This window comes from Monodelphis domestica, chromosome 3 (assembly GCF_027887165.1).
Source record: "Monodelphis domestica isolate mMonDom1 chromosome 3, mMonDom1.pri, whole genome shotgun sequence".
Classification (NCBI taxonomy): domain Eukaryota; kingdom Metazoa; phylum Chordata; class Mammalia; order Didelphimorphia; family Didelphidae; genus Monodelphis; species Monodelphis domestica.
In genome coordinates, this window is record NC_077229.1 from 305,655,871 (window position 1) to 305,676,343 (window position 20,473).

The following is a 20,473-nucleotide window of genomic DNA, read 5'->3' on the forward strand; positions in this document are numbered from 1 at the left end:
TATAACTAGAGTTTAGGTTAGGGGACAACAATAGATAAGGACTTCGAAGTTATTATGGAGAAGATATATTATTTGGCACAATGATACACTGGGTCTTCAAAGGCTCTCTAGGAAAGGACAGACTCAGACGGATTCTACTACTCTGGCCCCTGCTTCCTTGCTTGGTGAGTGCCTCCCGTAAGCCTCTAGTATAGCCATACTTTACTTAGTGAAAGATCATCTTCCTGACAACTGCTTTGATATTTCACTACCCTCCAGCCCATAGCACCATCCTACACCTCACCTATTCTTGAGTTCTAGAATTAATTCTGTCACTTCTACTGGAAATTATGCTTCTAATTTACTTCCCTAAATCTTCACTTACTATTCTTTTAAGTTTCCATGCCAAAATACATCCAGCTGGCCTCCATTCACCTGTATGTGTTGTCTCCCCTTTAGAATATATGCTTCTCAAGGGTAGGAACTCTCTCACTTGCGTTTTTGTACCCCCATCAGGTAGTATGGTGCTTGGCACACATAATAAGTACTTACCCAATGCTCTTATTATTCATTTGTTCCTTCTAAAAATCTGGAAAGGGACTGAATATGCACTTAATACCAGGCTATTTGTTGTTTGAAGACTCCATTAGTTAAATGCAAAGTGCTGGCAGATTATGAGAATGATTTTTTAGGGGATATTATTGATCCATGAAATAAACAAAGCATTTTTAAATGTCCTTGACCAATTCCATTTCTTCTGTGATTATTTTATAGAGAGGTAGAAAAAGTCAGAGAATCCTAAATATAAGAAGATATTTTAAAATAGAAAAATGAAAAATATTAGAATAAGATAAAATGCAATGAATGTACTTTGCTTATAAATGTAAAGTTATTATTAGCAATTTGGGATGTTGACATGATTTGTTGGTGCTTTATGTGTAGAATTGAAGTCAAAACACAGTTTCAAAGATATTGTGACAACATTGTGACAACATTCTTTCTGTAGTGATTTCTTTTGGGTTTGTACCATAGATATTTATTAATATACTACCTATTTCTGAATATGGAATCCCATGTTCACATTATGAATATCCCCCCTTAAAATGTAATCTACTTGGTCAATCTTTGTTTCGTGTATATGTTCATGCATTTGTGTAATGTGTTTTCTGGACTAGTCTCCATAACCTTTCAGTTGCACATGAGAGAAGAAAGATAATAGCTACTGCCTCAGATTTTAGAAGTAAACTTGTGGGCAACAATTTCTTTTGGCTTTGTAAGTCCCCACCATCAACAATAAGAAAGTAAACTATTAACTTTTAGTAAACCTATGACATTGTAAAAAAAATATGCTATAAAACAGGGTTCCAAAAATCTTGAGGCAACTCTCTTATAAATGGAGACATGGGAAAAGATTTGTCCATTCTCTCACAAATACAAAAATGATAAAACTTAAGTTATGATACCACTTAATCTCTATTTGCCTCACTTTCCTCATCTGTAAAATGGGGAATCATAATAGCACTTACTTCCCAGGGTGGTTGTGAAGTCCCAATGAGGTAATAATCCTGAAGTACTGGTAACACAAACTATATAAATGTTAGTTTTATGTGTAGGCATGGAGCCATGATACTCTGTATGGAGAAAAGAACATCCCCACTAGTATCATCACAGATACATCAAAGTATCAAGATTTGGAAGGCTAACCTTGCTTTTTCCTCCTTTATTAGGGCTTCATTTCCATTTTCTAGGAGGGGCAGATTTAAGTTGCCACTTTATTCACTTGCCAATGTCAATCTAATTCTAGAACCCACTGGAAGGCCCCATGGACTTTTCTTTTAGAGTTGAGTGGCCATCTGTATCTGCTCATGAGACAAACAGGAAAACAAATTCTACCTTAATTCCCAGCAACTTATTACTACAGTTTCACCATGTGTTTAGTGGAATTCAATGAGAAAATGTCATTTCTTATCATGTTGACTGATATCCTTAAAATGAATATGTCTTCTTATTGTAAAAATAGACTTGAATCTAGGACTTCAATCCCCAGAAGCCCTTGCTCCACTTCCCCAGAATGCTTTGTAATCTCACTGAATTCTCACCTGGGCCAAGAGCAAAATCATTATTTAGAGGGTCTCTGCCCACGGCAGGGGATCTCTTTACTTCCTCTCTCTGCTGGCAAATAGACGTGTCTCATGATGTGAGTGAAATTTTGGGTGGGCCTCATGGCCCACCTGGCACGTGCCTTTTCTTACTTGTATATTCTTAAGTTCTCAACCTTTAATAAACCTCTAAAATATGATACTCCTTGCAGAGAGAAACTAATTTCTATCTTGCCTCAGTCTCCCCCAAAATTTTAATCTTTACATTATCTCATAATCATCATCAAATATTTGCTATTTTGTGCAGAATGCTATCCTGGGTGACAAAAGAGATAAAAAGAAGTGGCTGGACCTGTCCTCACAGAGCTTAGAGTCTGAAAGGAAGACAATATGGGCAAAAATAAATGTAACTATCTAAAAATAATTTTAATAGAATTTCAAATTAAAAAATAAATTTTAAGAATTTTAAAAATCTGGGGTTCAAAAGAAGCAAATTATTGGGTTGCTTAATGAATGTGTCATATATAATATATTGGTTATTTATCTCAAAAGATTCGTGATTTCATCCATATGGATATCCATTGCAGTAACACAGATGGCAATCCCTCTCTGCCTTAGTAAACAGTTTTGTGACTTGATGTTGCTAAAACCTCAGCACTGGTAGCCAGCCTTCTGGTGTGATCTCTGAACATAAGCTGAGAGTAGGATAACAGAAAATCCATTTCCTAGGCTGAACTCAAAGCCCTTCCCCGTTGGTAGGATATGACACTGTTTGTGTTTAGCCTACAAAAAGGCAGGGTGAAACCCAGGCCATGGTAGAGCAGACCTTAGGGGAAAATATGGGGTGTGTGTGTGGGGGTGTGTGTGTGTGTGTGTGTGTGTGTGTGTGTGTGTACCCTTTATAGAATCACCCTACTATTACTGCTACTACTATTCTTGCTGTCATGTTTCACTCAAATTCACAAATGCAAATGCTCCCACCAAAGCTACTCTTCCTGTCCAAAAGGCCTGAATGCTTCCAAGCCTTTTTCCTTATACAAAAGCAGTCCTAAATGAACCCAATTTCCTTCCCCAAATTATAATAATTTACTTTTAGTCAACACTAACACCGATGTAGTCACCATGGCACAGAGCCCAAGCTATCAGCAACATAATTAGGAAATGATAGATCTGACATGTGAACTATAGTGGCCAAAGCAGGAAAGACAGTAACAATCCTAAAACAAGCAAATTAAAACTCTTGTAAGATGTCTCCCCACTCCTTGCAAATATAATATATAGGTACAATATATGCACAATCCATATACATATACAATTATGAAAGTAAAATATTATAAACTTTGTTTTTCCCCTAAAAAGGTCTCATAGCTAGGATATATTTTGTCTCTGAAAGGCTCTTAATAATTTTCTATTATTTAATTAAATGAATGATTGATTAAAGTGGTTCCTAGAAATCTTCTGAATTTAAAATCTCCAATAGTCTCCAAAACTCCTAAATCATGAAATGAATGACAAAGTATATATTAAGGACTTACTAAGTAGTTATTGTTTAGTCATTTTTCAGTTATGCATGACTCTACGTGATCCCATTAGGGGTTTTCTTGGCAGAGATACTGAAGTGGTTTGCCATTTACTTCTCCAGCTCATTTTATATATGAAAAACTGAGATAAACAGGGTTAAATGACTTGCCCAGAATCACAAAACTGGTAAGTTCCTGAGGTCAGATTTGAACTGAGGAAGATATCCTGTGTTCTATCCATTGTGCCACCTAAGCACTTACTAAGTGCTCTGGGGAAAAAAAAACAATTAAAAAGCAAGAGTCCCTGACTTCAAGGAGATCACAATTTAAAAGAAGAGGGTAGGTCAGGAAAAGTAGCCAGTGGAGCCTCAGAGTTCATGTATTAACCCATAGAATTTACATGCTTTTTCAGAGAATAGCAGTATGATACTATTCTTTCATTTCTGAATCAAGAGTAAAATATATGAAAATGGGGGGAGAAGGTGGGAACAATGCAGAAAAAATGGGGAAGAGATAAAGGCAAGATGGGAGGCAGGAAGAAAAGAGAAAACATCTTGATGGAATGTGGACGTATTCTGGTTTGATGACCAGAGGTTGGTTGTATACAGCTCCCTACCTGAATCTGTGGTCACTGATTCACTAGCCAAGATAATTAGATCCAGGAATTGCATCCCCAAACTGGGTAAATTAAATTTCCCTAATAGTGTCAGCCACATTTGTCCCCATAAGATTTAAGTGGACATCTTACCCTTGTTGTTGTCCATGTTGCATCATGTTCATCATTTTTAATAGTAATAAATAGCCTATATTCCAGGCATTTCAGTTAATCCCATTTTCCTATGTCCTTTTTGACTATGATACTAATATCTAGTTTACTATCTCTTGACTTTAACTATGGAATGAATCTATTTGAAGTTACTGGAAAAGGATTAAACCCTACTGATTATAAGAAATGAAGATTAAGATGTTATGATCTTTTCAAGGAAATATTGACTCTCAAAAATTATCATTGTGTGCTTTAAAATTCCTTATCATTAAATATAGCCAGTGTTCATTCCATTGTTAATGTTGGAGATTATAGTGAAAGAAGCAGGATGGAATAGATATAGAGAAGTTTCAGAGACCATAAAATTCAAAATTCTCATTTTAACAGCTGAAGAATCTGAGGTTTAGGGAGACAAGCTGATTTATCCAAAGTCATATGGGTAGAACTTATCAAAACTAGGATTTGAACCTAGTTCTTTTGGTTCCAGGGCCACTGATCTTTTCACCTTGAAAAATGAGAATGTACATATAGTAGCTGGGTTAAATGAAAAAAAAATGATGGTTTAAAGTAACATAAAAATGTAGGAATCAGGGGATTTTAACATCCTCTTAATCAAATTGTCTATCTTCATTTCCTTTTCTATTCTAATTCCCTTTTCTGAGCAGAGTACAGGAACAAAATCAATGTTTCAAAAAACATCACTGGACCAAGACCTTTGTCGTGTAACCAGGCAACAACACGTTTAAAATAAAATCAGATGGCTTTCTTCACTAAAAACTTGATGATCTCCTAATTATCCCCTAGTGCCAATGTTGGCAAGCTATTAATACAAGAGTTATTAGGCATGGTGACAGTGGTAATAAATGCTGATATAAGCAAGGTCAAAACTGGATTCTCCAAACAGATTTTTCCAAAGGCAAGTGGAAGTCATTTTAATCTAATGTTCATGCATTACAGTTAAAATATGTGTGAATTTGAATCACTCTTGATGGCCATAAGTTGAATTAATTTCACCAGGTTTTATCCGCCAAGAATTTTTCTTGCTACACCTGTCTCAGTTCTCTTGTGGGAGAGAAAATAAAAGAGGAAAAAGAGAGAGCAAAAGAAGTTATTTCAGGGTTTTTTTAAGTGAAAGGGTATTTAGTTTGTTATTTATCTGCTTGAGGGTTCTAATGAGCAATTCTTTTGATGACTATGTTACAACAGAATAGCTCAATCTAGCCTTTACTGAAAGTGTTTAGTATGATTCTTAAAATTGGGTGAATTATCATTAGCTGTCTTTGCAAAGAGAAAATTGGAATCAGACAATGAAAGTTTTTATGCCATATCTGTAATGATATTCTACCTCTACAAAAAAGAAAAATATATATTTTACTTTTCACAAATTTAAAGTATTAAAATATACTGGCTATGCAATATGAATATTTTTAATGTATTGTGATGAAAAAAGGAGATATGCATACATGTGATTCAAACAGGCTATCCATTCTGTCTTTTTTAAAATTTTTATTTTAAATTATTTATTATGACTTCTTGTTTTTGTATCAATTTCATTTCTCAAGATTCAGTAACCATCACTCTGAGGGCACAAGAATTTAGTGGATTTTCTACTGGTCCTAGGTTAAAGGTTTCTGCTTTATCTAAAAGAGCTTAGCAAAAGTGCTGATAGATACTATAACCAAGAACCACCATTACCCAGCAGTGTTAGTATCCAGAAGCATGTAGTAGTTGAGTATATGGTGGAAATGCTGAGCCCAGTGTCAGAGGGAGCAGAATAATAGCATCACTAGAAGGCATCGGTAGTCCTGAAGAGTCAGAGGTAAGAGTTGGCCTCTGCATATGGGACCAAGCACACATATTACCTCTAACTCTAAATGTGAATCCTGGTCACATTCTTCCATATACAGGTACCCCTCCAAATATGTTTTTCCTCTGCTTGTTGACATATTTCCCTACATGTGTTCCTCTCCATATATGTATCTACATGTGTCCACTCTTCTCACTGATGTCATATACATCTGTTAGAAAGTACACTGCAGGCTTTATTATGCAGAAAATGCTTTATTTCTAGGAAATAGTTTGTTGTCACTTCTCCTACTATACCATTTCATTAACTGCCTTTGCTTTGAACAGATTGTGTCCTCTAACTGACTATTAAAGGTAAATGTATCACTGGGGCATCATGAGTAATAGAATAGCTATTTTCTGAGGGATCCACCTTGCAGGTTGGGAAAAAACCCAGATGCTACATACGTATCTTTTTATTATGCTTGTAAACAGTGTAAATAGCACAAATGTGGATGTTGGGAATTATCAGATTAATTTAGGTGATATAGCCAACCTGATAATTTGGACCTAAAGTTTCTTTTGGGACTCTCAATAATCTCTGTTGACTAGTGAGTCTTTCTTTTCCCTTTTTTTCTAGGTAGAAAATAAGTATCACTAGAATCCAAACTCACAGAAATTATTTAATTTCCAATTGTTTGTCAGAGTTTTGGACCAATTTTCCAGCCTCAGTTCAACCTTTCTGTGGCAAAGGAGACATGAGTTTTCCAAATGATATAGAAGAGAATGTATCTACCTTGGTTTGGACTATTGATAATAGTGTTTAGAATGTGGAATATGTGTCAGAGCTAGTCATTTGGCTTAATATCTGAAAATCATTTGAAATGGGGGAACTAGGTGGCTCAATGGCTAGAGAGCCAGGCTTCCTGGGTTTATATCTGATTTCAGACACTTCCTAGCTGTGGGACCCTGAAAAAGTCACTTATCCTACATTACCCAGTATTTCCCCCATTTCTGCCTTAGAACCAAAACATAGTATTGATTCTAAGATAGAAGGTAAGGTTTTTTGGCAAAATCATTTGAAGCTGAATATGATGGAATCTTGGCCAGCTATGCCTCTTGGGAAGGAAAGGAGTCTCAGCTCTTTTACTTGAAAATGCAGTTCTTCGTGAAATTCAAATTACAATTTCATCAAAGATTCGTTTCCCCTCTGTCCATATTGCCTTGCTTTCCTGTAGCAGCCCTGGTGTCCTATAACCAAATCAGCTGAAGTGCTCAATTCTCCTATTTTTAGTAAAATTTTAGTAAAAACATTGATAAACAAGAATGTTTAGTGAAAGACAACCAGGAAAGAGAATGTTGATGTCTTCTGAAGAACAGCAGAAGGAACTTGGAATATAAGAAAGAAAAATGAAGATTGAGGGAAGGACCATAGGTGTTATCTTCAAGTATTTAAAGGAAGATGGCCTGATTAGGATTGTTAAGCTTGGTGCCAGAAGACAGAATTAGGAAACAACGGGTGGAAATTGGAAGAAGGCAAATTCAGGCTGAATATTACAAAAACATTGTAATGTGGAGCGGAGCTCTGTGTTCTTTATAGTAAACAGTATGGTTTGTGTAAAAGGAATAAAGAAAGATAAGGAATATGTATGAAGTCAGCTTCAATAACATGTTTTCTACAGGTTTTGTGGTTCCCAGGAATTTTGCCATCTTAGACTCAGTTAAGGAATGCTAAAGAAGTTGATTAACCTAGGACAGCTAGGTGGCACAGTGGATAGAGTACTGCACCTAGAGTTAGGAAGACTTCAGTTTCCTGAGTTCAAAGAAAGAAAAATTAATTGCACCAGAACTCTTCAGAATCCATCTCTAAATTTATGATTCTAAAATCATAATTCCCTCAAAGTAGGTACTATCTTTTATATCTGGAAATTTTTGACTGAATAAAGTCTGTCAAGAATTCTGATATATCAAAATAAAATAGCCTCCCCACCCAAACCTACCCCTAAGACAGCACCAGAGCACCTGGTATAGAAAATGAACACATAAGCATTAGATCAGACATCTAGGGTGAGAAGCTTATAACTGTGCCTCAGGGCAGTGATTTTGAGTTAGGGAATTGTAAGCTCCAGAAAATCCAGGGCCTTATCTTATTTAATCTTCCAGTCTTTTCCAGCAATATACACAGGGCTCTGAAAATGGTTGGCACTTAATGTTTCTTTAAATTGAGGAATATCAAAGATAGTATTGTTCAGTTTTTTTTTCAGTCTTATCTGACTCTTCCTGACCCCATTTGGGGATTTTCTTGGCAGAGACCTAGAGTAGTTTGCCATTTTCTTCTCCAGCTCATTTTACAAGTAAGGAAACTGAGGCGAACAGGTTTAAGTGAATTGCCCAGGGTCACACCAATAGGAAGTGTCTGAGGCCAGATTTGAGCTCAGAAAGAGAAGTTTTCCTGACTCCAGGCCTAGAACTCTATCCATTGCATCAATGAGTTGCCCATTAAAGATAATAAATAATATCAAAATGTCAAAGATGCTGGTGATTGGCACACTGGCTCCTATTGTTAAGCTGTGAAAGAATGCCTTACAGAATGAAAAATAGGCAGCATTGCATAGCCTAGGGGTTTTAAGTTCAAATGAAAGCTATTCTTATAAGCTGCATATTAACTTAGAAAACCACAAATTAATATTAAATGTGTTTTATTGCAGAGGCAGATAGATAGCACAGTGGGAAAAGTGTTGGGTTAGAAGACAGGAAGACTTCGCTTTTCACATTCAAATTTGTCCTCAGACTTGTGTGACCCTGAAAAAATCCATTAACCCTGTTTGCCTCAGTTTCCTCATCTGTAGAATGAGCTGGAGAAGGAAATGCAAATCACTCCAGCACCTTTGCTAAGAAAACCCCAAATGAGGTCCCAAAGAGCCAAATACGTTTGAAACAACTAAACGATGAAATGTTGTATATTTGTTTTGTTAAAAATTTCCCAAGTTCATTTTAATCAGATTCTGATAGGATTCCTACAGACCTCAGGCAGCAGTATATTTAGCACTTCTGGATTCGTATATATAGAATACTGTATTTGGATTAAGGAAAACCTGGGTTCAAATCCTGATTAATACTTTGTATTAACATATTAAAATTTCCCTCCCAGAGTTATTGTATTAAATGAGATAATATGTTTCATAAACCTTTAAGTGCTAAATAAATATTAACTTTTATAATCATAGTAACAGCTCAAGAATGATAAATTGAAACTATGCCAAAGAATCAGGAGAGTTTTCCTCTTCCAGAGTGGTCCTGGGGAATTAAATGTCTTTCCTGTCTCTTATGTAGGCAATGCGTCTTCCAGTGAGGTCTACCTGGGATATAAAAGCAAAGATCATAGTGGAAAAGGACTACAGATTAATTCAATCAATACCTGTTTTCCTGATAGGCAAATTGAGGCAAAGAGAAATGGAACAATTTGTCCAAAGTTTCAAAGCTAGGAAGTGGCACAGCCAAAACTTGAACTTAAGTATTTCTGCTCCTCTTCTAATGTTGGTTATGGTAAATCACACCTCTTTTCTTCTGAACACAAGGAGTTAGTCTTTCTGTTTTGGTCCTGGATCCCTAGAAAATGCCATTTCTTTCAAGAATGTGGGTTTCAGGAATAGAGAAAGAATACAACCCAAGGATGTTTTGATGACATATTCTGGGGTGGGGCCATGTCACACTCAATATTTTAAAAGAGCCACAGCAGGAAAGCCCAATGTCTTGACAAGAGCCGTTTTTCCCTCCAGACAAATTATATGGCCTAGATAGAGATTCTATTCTTTTATTTCTGCTTTCAAGCTTTTATCAAGACTTCAAAAAGAGCTCTGCTAAAATCAGAGAAATCCGGAAAAGTCTCTTGAGAGTTGTGATTGTTTACTCAGAACTCAGAGATTGATGTGATCCTTTTCTTTGTTCAGAATGACCCTTCTTTTTGTGATTCTCTCGCTTCCCTTTGCTTCCAGAATTGGGTCCCTCAGTCATTTACTTTCTCTATCTCATCTTCATTGTTTCCTTATCTATTGGTTCCTTCTCTGTTACCTACAAGCATGTTAAGATCTTTCCATTGCCTCTCCCCACAAAAATTCACTTAACCATGCCATTTCATCAAACTGTTCTCCTATATTTTCTCTTTAATTGATAAAATCCTGGAACATTCACTGCCTTAGTTTCCTCAAATCCATTCATTTCTCAAACCATGGCAATCTCACCCCTAATCTCCAAATGTATGGCTTTTATCTTGGTCTTCAAACGCTTTGACTTCTCTTTTTGCTGGATTTGAATGAGAAGTGTGTAAACAGAGTTAAATTTGATACATAGCTGTTACATTTCTCAGTGTTATCAATTTTCATGAACATAATACATTAAGATTGTTTCCCCAATACACATCCTTTTAAAAATTATAAGAACAGTATTAATCATTTGAAATTTTTGTGAAGATTAAAATTAACTCTTCCCTGATCATAACAATGAAAATACTTAACTCTCCCCTAACAGTGAAGATTAAATTGTAACCCCTGCCTATTTTTAGAATGTGGTGCTTAAAGTTGAATAGGAGATCTGGCCATATTTAGATTTAATCACCAAAGGTGCACACAAACCTATTTCACACATTGAGTTGGGGAGGTCTGTGACCCACATGTACAATAGTGGGTGATGAATCAGAATCATCTGACTGCCTTCTGGTCAGTCCTAAAACAAAGCATCAATTGTGATTGGTAGACATAAAATTAGGGGAAGACACAGGAAGTGATGTAAGAGAAAAGGTCTTTAAAAGGAGCTGTTACTTCTTGTGAGAGTGAGTTCTTTATTTTTGGAAGTGGAGACTGGGAACAATTCTTCATTCTTTGATCTGCCAACTAGACCTGAGACCCTGTTCCTTTGAACTGACATGTGGTGAGTGAAAAGCTGACTCTTAACTGCTGGCTTTTCTGGAAAAATAAAAAACTATCCTCAGGAGAAACCTATCCTCTTGAGAGAGTCTCTCTGCACCCAGGTCCTCAACTCAAGGCTGAGTCCCCTCTGAGGCCACTACAGCTAAAAATTAACTCTCTCTGACCAGGCTGAGAGAAGGGGTGGAGATAAATTACTTAGTGCTCAGGCTAGATTTTACCTTATCCTCTCTCTTATTTCTTGCTTCACTCTTTCTACATTTTGTAAATAAAATCTCTTTGGAATTAATTTAATTTCTGGCTACCACACTCATAAAATATAAAGTCCAAACCTTTTAAAAATTAACCCTTCTCAGCTGTGTGACCCTGGGCAAGTCACTTGACCCCCATTGCCTAGCCCTTACCACTCTTCTGCCTTGGAGCCAATACACAGTATTGACTCCAAGATGGAAGGTAAGGGTTTTTAAAAAAAATTAACCCCTCCCCCCCTTACATTTTCAACAATTTAATTTCAATCTCTCTTGATGTGGCATTTTCATTGATGGCCTTGCATTGATAGACATTTCTAATATCAACTACAATTTAACTTAAATTTACATGTCTAATTTTTTCTCTAATTCTTTAAGTGAGAGACAACATGATATTGTGTAGCAATAGTTGCCAGATTTGGGGCTTAGGACTACTGGGGCTTCCCAGGGCCCTTTTAGGAGACATTTGTGGAACTAAATCTATCTTCCTAATAATACTAAAATATATTAATTTCTAATAGAGAAAATATTGATATATCCCACAAAAGCTAGTTAAAAGAAGTTTAGAGTCTTCAATAATTTTACGTGTGTAAAGAGTCTTAAAACAATAATAACAATAATAACAAAATAGCATTTATAGCACTTACTATGTGCCAAGCATTTGCTAAGTGTTTTACAGTTATTATCACATTTGATCCTCACAACAACCCTAGGGGGTAGGGACTATTTTTATCCCTATTTTATTTTAGTACTTGGCATAGAATAGGCTTTGATAAATATTTTCCTCCCTTTTTTCCCTACCCCTCCACTTCTCACTCCAACTATTAACACTGTTCCTTGCATCAGCAGATCTCTGCCTCTATAATTGAATGATGAAGCTGGAAACCAAATTTTAGAGGTGAGTGAAAAGTAAAAGAAATGGAAGCACTTGGTATATATGGTTTTTTCATGGAGTTTAGCCAAGAAAGGGAGAAGAGACAGGACAAATGCTAGCAGAAAGGATTTGATCAAAAGTGGGCTTCTTTTTACTATGGGGTAGATACCGCTATGTTTGTAGGCAACAGAGAAGAAATCTGAAGATAAGCAAGAAAATGGAGATGACAGAGGAGATAATCAGTTCAAAAATGGGCAGTATTAAAAGTGTATATAAAGAGACTGACCTTGGTCGGGAAATTAGCCATCTCTTCATGTGAGATATGAGTGAATGAGAAGGTGGTAGAAGGAGATGTCTGAATCAGATGACATGAGGAAGAGGGGAGAAAAGGACTATTGAAAATGAACTTTTTTTTTTTGTAAAATATAACTCCAAGTTATACTTCCTCTATAGAGAAGGTAAGAAGAATGGTGCTCTGGAATAGCTTGAAGAGAAATGAACATATTTGGAAGTAGCCTCTATGAACTAAGGAATGATGAAGCAAAATGATGGCCTGAGCTTCAGTTTCCCCATATGTGAAAACAATGAATGGGGCTCAGTAAGCCTCTGTGGTTCCTTGTGTCTCTAAAGTGATGATCTTATGATCTTCAAAATCACCTCCTCCCATCCCACACTTAGAGAAGGTAAATTAGCACTCCATTGCAGCCATGACACTGAACATGAGCATCTGCAGTCCTTTAAAGGGTCAGTAGAGTGACAGCTTGGGCATATCCCAAGTACCTTCTTAAAAACAAAAGTATTGGTTCTATTTTGGGGTAGCAATGCTGGTCACACCCATGCTGAAGTGAGACAACCTTCTCTCTGAAGTCAAAAACAGTTCCATTTTTAAAATTTCCTTAAATGACTATCAACTTCTCCTTTTTAGTACCAGATTCTATACTTAAGTGTGCTAGGTGTTTCATAAATGCTTAAATGTGGATGTGTGGTCTCATCTGTGTAAGCAGGTCCTTCAACAATATAAATTTCAATTCCTCCTCATCTTCTCATCCATTATGAATATTGTGCATGTATTGCTTTAAATCCCATATTAGAGGACTCACTAAAAGTGCTAGAGACCATCCTCTTTTTGACTTTTATAATTGCTCAAGCATACCAGTTTAGTGGGAGCATTGAATAGTGGGAAGAAAGGCAGTCACAGTATTTTAAAGACCTGGGTTCAAGGTCTGTCTGTGACACCTACTGGCTATTTTAACGTTGGACGAGTTTCCTAACTTTTTAGTGAGTGACTCCGCCACCTCTAAGAGGATAGGTTGCAGGTGCCAAAATGCATGAAAATAGAGCTCTAGTCTAAAACGAATGCAAATGAATAAATAGGAACAAAATAATTATTTTTTCTTGTTTTCAGCACAAGACTGTCCCAAATAATTTTCTAGTCCTAATATATATATATATATATATATATATATATATATATATATAATTTGAAGTTAATTTTTAACCACCTTTTACACAAGCCATTACCAGTGATTTGCTTCAGCCTATTTATTACTGCCATTTTGGTTCAACTATAATTTTGATTCTTTTGTGATCATAATATTTATGATCTACAGCCATACAGTATCACCAGGGGAGTGCTAGGTATGTTAAGTACTATAGTCTAGAAAGCAACATCCAGCCCTACCCCTCTCTGGGGAAGGACCTGGTCTACCATTTAGTAAATAAAGTGGACAGGAGGTAGCTGGGGCAAAGATAAGGTTCTCCCATGAGATACATCATACAAGGAACCAATATGAGATATATTATTTTATGATCACAGTAGCTCACACACTGTACTCCTTCTGTGCTGAATTATCTCTCTACTACTGTCATCCTACAGACAGAAATAATTTCTTTATTTTTAAGAAACAGAGAAAGGATCACAAGCTCATAGAATCATTAATTTAGATCTGAAAGAGACCACAGAGGTCAATGAGTTCAGCCCCTTTTCTTGTTTTAAAAATAGGAAAATGTGGTCCAAAGAATATTAAGTGGATTGCCAAAGATCACAAAAGGCAAGGGATACAGTATTGGGTTTGGAATTAGGAAAACTCCTCTTCTAAAGAGTTCAAATTTGGTCTCAGACACTTACTAGCTGTGTGACTGGGCAAGATGCTTCAGTTTCCTCATCTGTAAAATGAGCTGGAAAAGAAAATGGCAAACCACTCCAGTATCTTTGCCAAGACAAACCCAAATGGGGTCATGAAGAGTCAGACATGACTGAACTACAACAACACAACTTGAAGGCATTTGAGGCAGGGTTTATACACAAATCTTCCTAACCCAAAGTCCAATGGCTATCTACTATACCACATTGCCTTTCAAGGAAAGGTCTACTCTTCTGAAGGCCAGGTTGCAGACAGAAATAGAAAATCACTGAGAATGCCAGTGAGATAAGTTCTGGAGTTTTCCAGTGGAGGCATAGAGTGATGGGGATCAAGAGGCCTCTGGATCTATATGTCACAGTCTCTCTTTAAGGAGAAGTCTATGGCTCTCGTATTAATAAAAAACAATTTTAAGAGAGAGGGAATTTTGGCACTTTAGACATTTTTAAACTGAATTCATTCCAGCACTTTTGCAAAGCTGAAGACATATGATATTTTAAAAAAACCAACTAATGGATGTGTTAGCTATATCCACTCATCTAGATCCTCTCAGTTTCATCCCTGCATTAAGTTGGAGTCATAAAAAGCTGAAGATCTTGACAATGTTATCTCTGGCCCTCACAGAAATGCCTCTGATGAGTTATTATTGAATGTCATAAACTCAGCTTTTATAAAGGGTTGGGAGTTTGATAGGACTGACTCATTGCGCTATATTTCTGTGTCTTTCGGAAAAGTGGTTGAACACAATGTCCTTTCTTATTCAGTGTCTTCTAACAATTACCAACATGCTAATTTCCTGCTCAAATTAAATTCTAGGAAAGATCATGTCTCTATAAATGAATTCCTGTGCTTTGTGTGGTCAGAAAATGAAAACTATATAATCCAGAATTCAATCATTTTGCTTTATATGTGAGAAAACTTTCAGTCAAGTTCATTGCTCGAGTGTTGTAGCCTGCTCTGCTGCTTAGGAATCAAACCCTTCTTCTTTTGGATGGACACTATTTTGTTTTATTCCTAAGTACCTTAGTTTGATTCTGCTATTCATTTCAAGTCTTTTCTGAATGAAGTATAGATCTTTTTCAAATGTCATTCCATTCAATTACTCATTATATTTTTATCGTTTATTTTATTTTGATATAAAACACAATATGTAATATAATAAATGACTTGTTATAAATATGTAATAAATTATAATAATATACTCATTCAAGAGAAACAAATTCTAAAATTAGCTATATCCAAAAAACTGCCTCTAAATTATTCTCTTTTGAAAGGATATTAAATCCACTATGGTGGTGTATATGGAGGATGCGAGAGACTATCTTGCTACTCATGGAGTAGAATGGAAATCTATCTAATTGTTGTTATCTCAACCCCAAACCCCCCAAAATGGAGAATTGTCTCAATTTCAAGAATATCATTAATAGGGGGCAGCTGGGTTATTCAGTCGGTTGAGAGTCAGGCCTAGAGATGGGAGGTCCTAGGTTCAAATCTGGCCTAAGACACTTCCAGCTGTGTGACCCTGGGCAAGTCACTTAACCCCCCCATTGCCTAGCCTTTACCTCTCTTCTGCCATGGAGCCAATACACAGCATTGACTCCAAGACGGAAGGTAAGGGTTTAAAAAAAAGAATATCATTAATAGACTCCCTAGTACATGTGTGGCCTTGGGCAAGTCACTTAAATTCAGTTTCCTCACCTTTAAAATAAGGAAACTGAGCCAGGTGTTCATTGAGATATCTTAAAGTTCTAGCTCTATGATCCTCTGCCATATCACCCTCCATTTCTGACACATTTTACTTGTTTTCTCTCTTCTGTGCACAGATTTTCAACACATTCACTAAAATAACACAAAGCAAGCCATGCTCAACTCAAATCCAAAACTTATTAAACTTTTTCTCTCAGATATGAAACATCCATTATTTTACCCCACAAAATTAAAATGAAGAAGAGAAAGAGCAGCAACAACAAATGAAGGTGAACATTGTCTAATCAGCAACTTTTCCCTAAAGAAGCTTGGAAAGTAAAGCTTTATCCTTCTTTGCAGAAGTGAAGGAGTATGGAAATGGAACCCATAATTGAAATATTGATTATTTTCACTGAACTTTGCTTACTCTTTCTATTCTAAGAAAATAACTAATTTTTAATATTGTATTTTTAGTTTGCAAAATACTATATGCATATGTATGTAAATACACACACACACACACACACACACACACACACACACACACACATATATATATATATATTATGAACCTTAAAAATTCTCAGACCCTACTTCATAAGGTTGGGTTAAGACCATTCCCCACTTTAAACAATGAAGTAACTTAGATCAGAAATTCCATGTTCCATATCATCCCCAGAGCTCAGGCCAAGTGGAGAGGATGAACAAAGAACTTAAAACTATGATTGGAAAACTATGCACTGAGACACATTTAAAATGGCCTGAAATTCTCCCTCTGGCCCTATTTTATCTTAGAAGCAGGCCTAGAGGAGACCTACATATCTCACCATTTGAGATGCTTTTTGGACATCCGCCTATACGGGCTAAACCTTTTTCCCCTGCATATACCTCACTATTAGGGGGAGATACTACAATTGTTTCCTATATACAGGAGTTACAGCACAAACTATGTGAACTTCATGAATCCAGAGCTGCAGTACAAGCCAGACCACTAGACTTTTCTCTTCATGACCTGAACCCAGGAGACAAAGTGTATATTAAGAATTTCAAGTGTACTGGAGCAACTCAGCCTTCATGGGAAGGACCATTCAAAATATTGTTAACTACTCCAACATCTATAAAGATTGGAGAAAAGGACTCTTGGATTCATTGCTCACATGTGAAGAAAGCATCTTCTGTTGAGACTGATTGACTGTATCTTATCATATGAATTATAGACTATAATCCATTGACAAGTGGATACTTTTTTAAAAAAAACACATTGAATTACTAATTTTTCCTTATTTTTATTATTTCTTTTCTTTATTTTGATTAGAATATTTGATTTTTTCTCATTTCCTGTACTAAAGGTACACATAACTAATATTAATATTTTTCTGCAGTAATACAAGTTAATATATATATATTCTTGTTATAATATCAATGCGTACCCAAAAAGCTTTAAACTATGGGAACAAGGAGCACAGACTTAACCTGAAAAGTGACAAAAAGAGCACACAGGAAATACTAATGTGAGACTCGAGGTTGCGATGCTTGATATTGATAAAATGTTATGAGACTGTGATTAATGTTAATGTATGATTCCAGAAAAAGGGATAAAAAATATGGAGCACAGACTTAACCTAAAAAGTGACCAAAAAAAGCACACAGGAAATACTAATGTAAGACTCGAGGTTGCGATGCTTGACATATGTTAAGTTGTAGGACTTCCTTGTATCTACACTCTTTGCGAAGTACTCATACAAGTTCAAAATTTAACTATCATGCTAGCTCCCTATATCCCTGAGAATGTCAAAAATCAAATGAGGGAATGACGCTTCCCTATCAAAATAGAATTCTAATTTTTTTTTCTTCTTATAGTAGGGCAACTTCCTGTAGTAATGGCTGCAAATAGCTAAGTGAAATATTATTGCATTCTGTCCTACAGACTTGTGGATAGAAATTACTTTAAATTGGACCTATACAAGGGCCTATTTTGAATTTTTTTTCCTTATGTTTTTGATTATTTTTCTATTCTTTTGATAAATGACTAATACACCCCCTTAACTCAAGATTGCATCCTGAGCTGAACTGGATGTTTTTTAACACTTACTTCAGGGGGGATTGTATTTTAATTTAAAATTCAAGATTTTTGATTTTTTTGTTTGAGATTGTTTTTTATAAAAATCCAAGATTTTGATTTTGTTCAAAAAAAGATCTTCAAGAAAGAAGCTTGATAACTCCTAAATCCAAAGAATGAACTGTTGCAGAAAGATGCTGGAAAACCCACACTTCATCAAGAAGATCAAGAATGAACTTTGGATATGGTTAATTAACTGAACTTTGATTGAACATTTATTGTAAATGTACACATTTATGCCAAAAGGGACTGCCCCTAATTTGGCTTTCTGTCAATGCGCCTAGCAAAACATTGGTTTTGCTTTCTTTCTTTTCTATTCCTCCCTCACTACTCTAATTTCCTCTTAGAAAATTGAATATTGTATGCATGTGTAGTTAGAAGTGCATTTAGGATTATAAGATGATTATGTTAAATGATCAATGGGGAGACTAGTCTCCCAATGATCATCAGGGGGGATTGTGAACCTTAAAAATTCTCAGACCCTACTTCATAAGGTTGGATTGTGAACCTTAAAATTTTCCCAGACCCTACTTCATAAGGTTGGGTTAAAACCATTCTACACTTTAAACAATGAAGTAGCTTAGATCAGGAATGAAAGAAAGAAAGAAAGAAAGAAAGAAAGAAAGAAAGAAAGAAAGAAAGAAAGAAAGAAAGAAAGAAAGAAAGAAAGAAAGAAAGAAAGAAAGAAAGAAAGAAAGAAAGAAAGAAAGAAAGAAAGAAAGAAAGAAAGAAAGAAAGAAAGAAAGAAAGAAAGAAAGAAAGAGAGAGAGAGAGAGAGAGGGAGAGAGGGAGAGAGTGAGGGAGGGAGGGAGGGAGGGAGGAAGAGAGGAAGGGAGGAAGGGAGGAAGGGAGGAAGAAGGGAGGAAGGGAGGAAGGGAGGAAGAAGGGAGGAAGGGAGGAAGGGAGGAAGGGAGGGAGGAAGGAAGGAAGGAAGGAAGGAAGGAAGGAAGGAAGGAAGGAAGGAAGGAAGGAAGGAAGGAAGGAAGGAAGGAAGGAAGGAAGGAAGGAAGGAAGGAAGGAAGGAAGGAAGGAAGTTAAAAATCTATGGACTCAATTATACCTGGCCCAGCCTAATATTGCAAGTACCTGTGTCTGAAGTGGAATGCATTCCCTGATGCCAAGTGCCACTGATTCCTGGTAGGTGAGTAGAGTGTAGGCACTTAAAAGAGCCTGCTTTGGGAGAACAAAAATAGACACTTGAGAATGCCATTGTGGAAACAGACATCTGAAGTAGCCAAATATTCAGATGCATTTGGCCACAATGTGGCTTTCTGCCTGCAGAGTGAGAACATATGATTTCTCCCAGCTCTCTAGGTGATTTCAGTTGCTCCAAAAAGGCAGCAGGTTAAGTCACTGTTGTGAGTGAAACAGACTTATTGTCCCTTCAAACTTAAAAGACTATTTTCTAGACCTTTCCATCATTCCATATAAATGAATTCTAAAAAGCCTCAGGCATCTCAAAGGAACCTCTTTTAGGCAAGACAAAGTCTGAACTCATCAGGGATGTCCTTTTACTTTTACTTTCATATCTGTAATGGAGGAAAAATTTCCACAGAAATGTAATTGCACCCAAAAAAGGAAAAGGGACTTAAGATCCAGGCATTTATCTTTGTCCTAGTAGTTATTCCAATGCAGTTGGATTTGTCTAAGGATGACTAGAGAAAGTTTAGTGAATGAAAGAGTTTTATTAAATTTGGAAGCTTCAGAGATCTATGGATTTGGCTTTATGTTAGCCCACTTTGTGGATGAAATGAAACAACAGGATATGATTCTTGTATTTCTAAAAAAAATGCTACAAACTGAGAAAATGCAATTAGATGTGGTTTGGCCAGGTACAAGTATGCAATCAGGAAAAAACACACATCAAACCCCAAATTGCAAGTTTCCTATAAAACCATATGAGTTTCCTTCATTTGAGTCATAGGTCCAGAAGGGGACTGGCTGAGTACTATACTTAAGAGAAAAAGCTCTCAGCTCTCCATTCTATTAAGTTGAGAGATACTATAAACTAGAGCTTCTGTTCACTTGGCCTCTCAGTTCTTGAGTTCATGCATGCATGCTAGCAAAGCACAAAGGGATATGTCAGGGATCTAAGTAGATGTTTGTGATACAAGTGTTTATATAACAACAACACTAATAATAGTACATGGTGCTAAGTGCTCTTCAGTGATCTCATCTGATCCCCATAACAACTTTGTGGTGTAGTTGCTTTAATTATGCCCATTTATAAATGAAGAAACTGAGGCAAATAGAGGTTCAGTGACTTGCCCAGGGTCAAACAGCTAAAAAATGCCTGGTCTCCATGGCTACAAGTCCAACAAGCTATCCATGGCA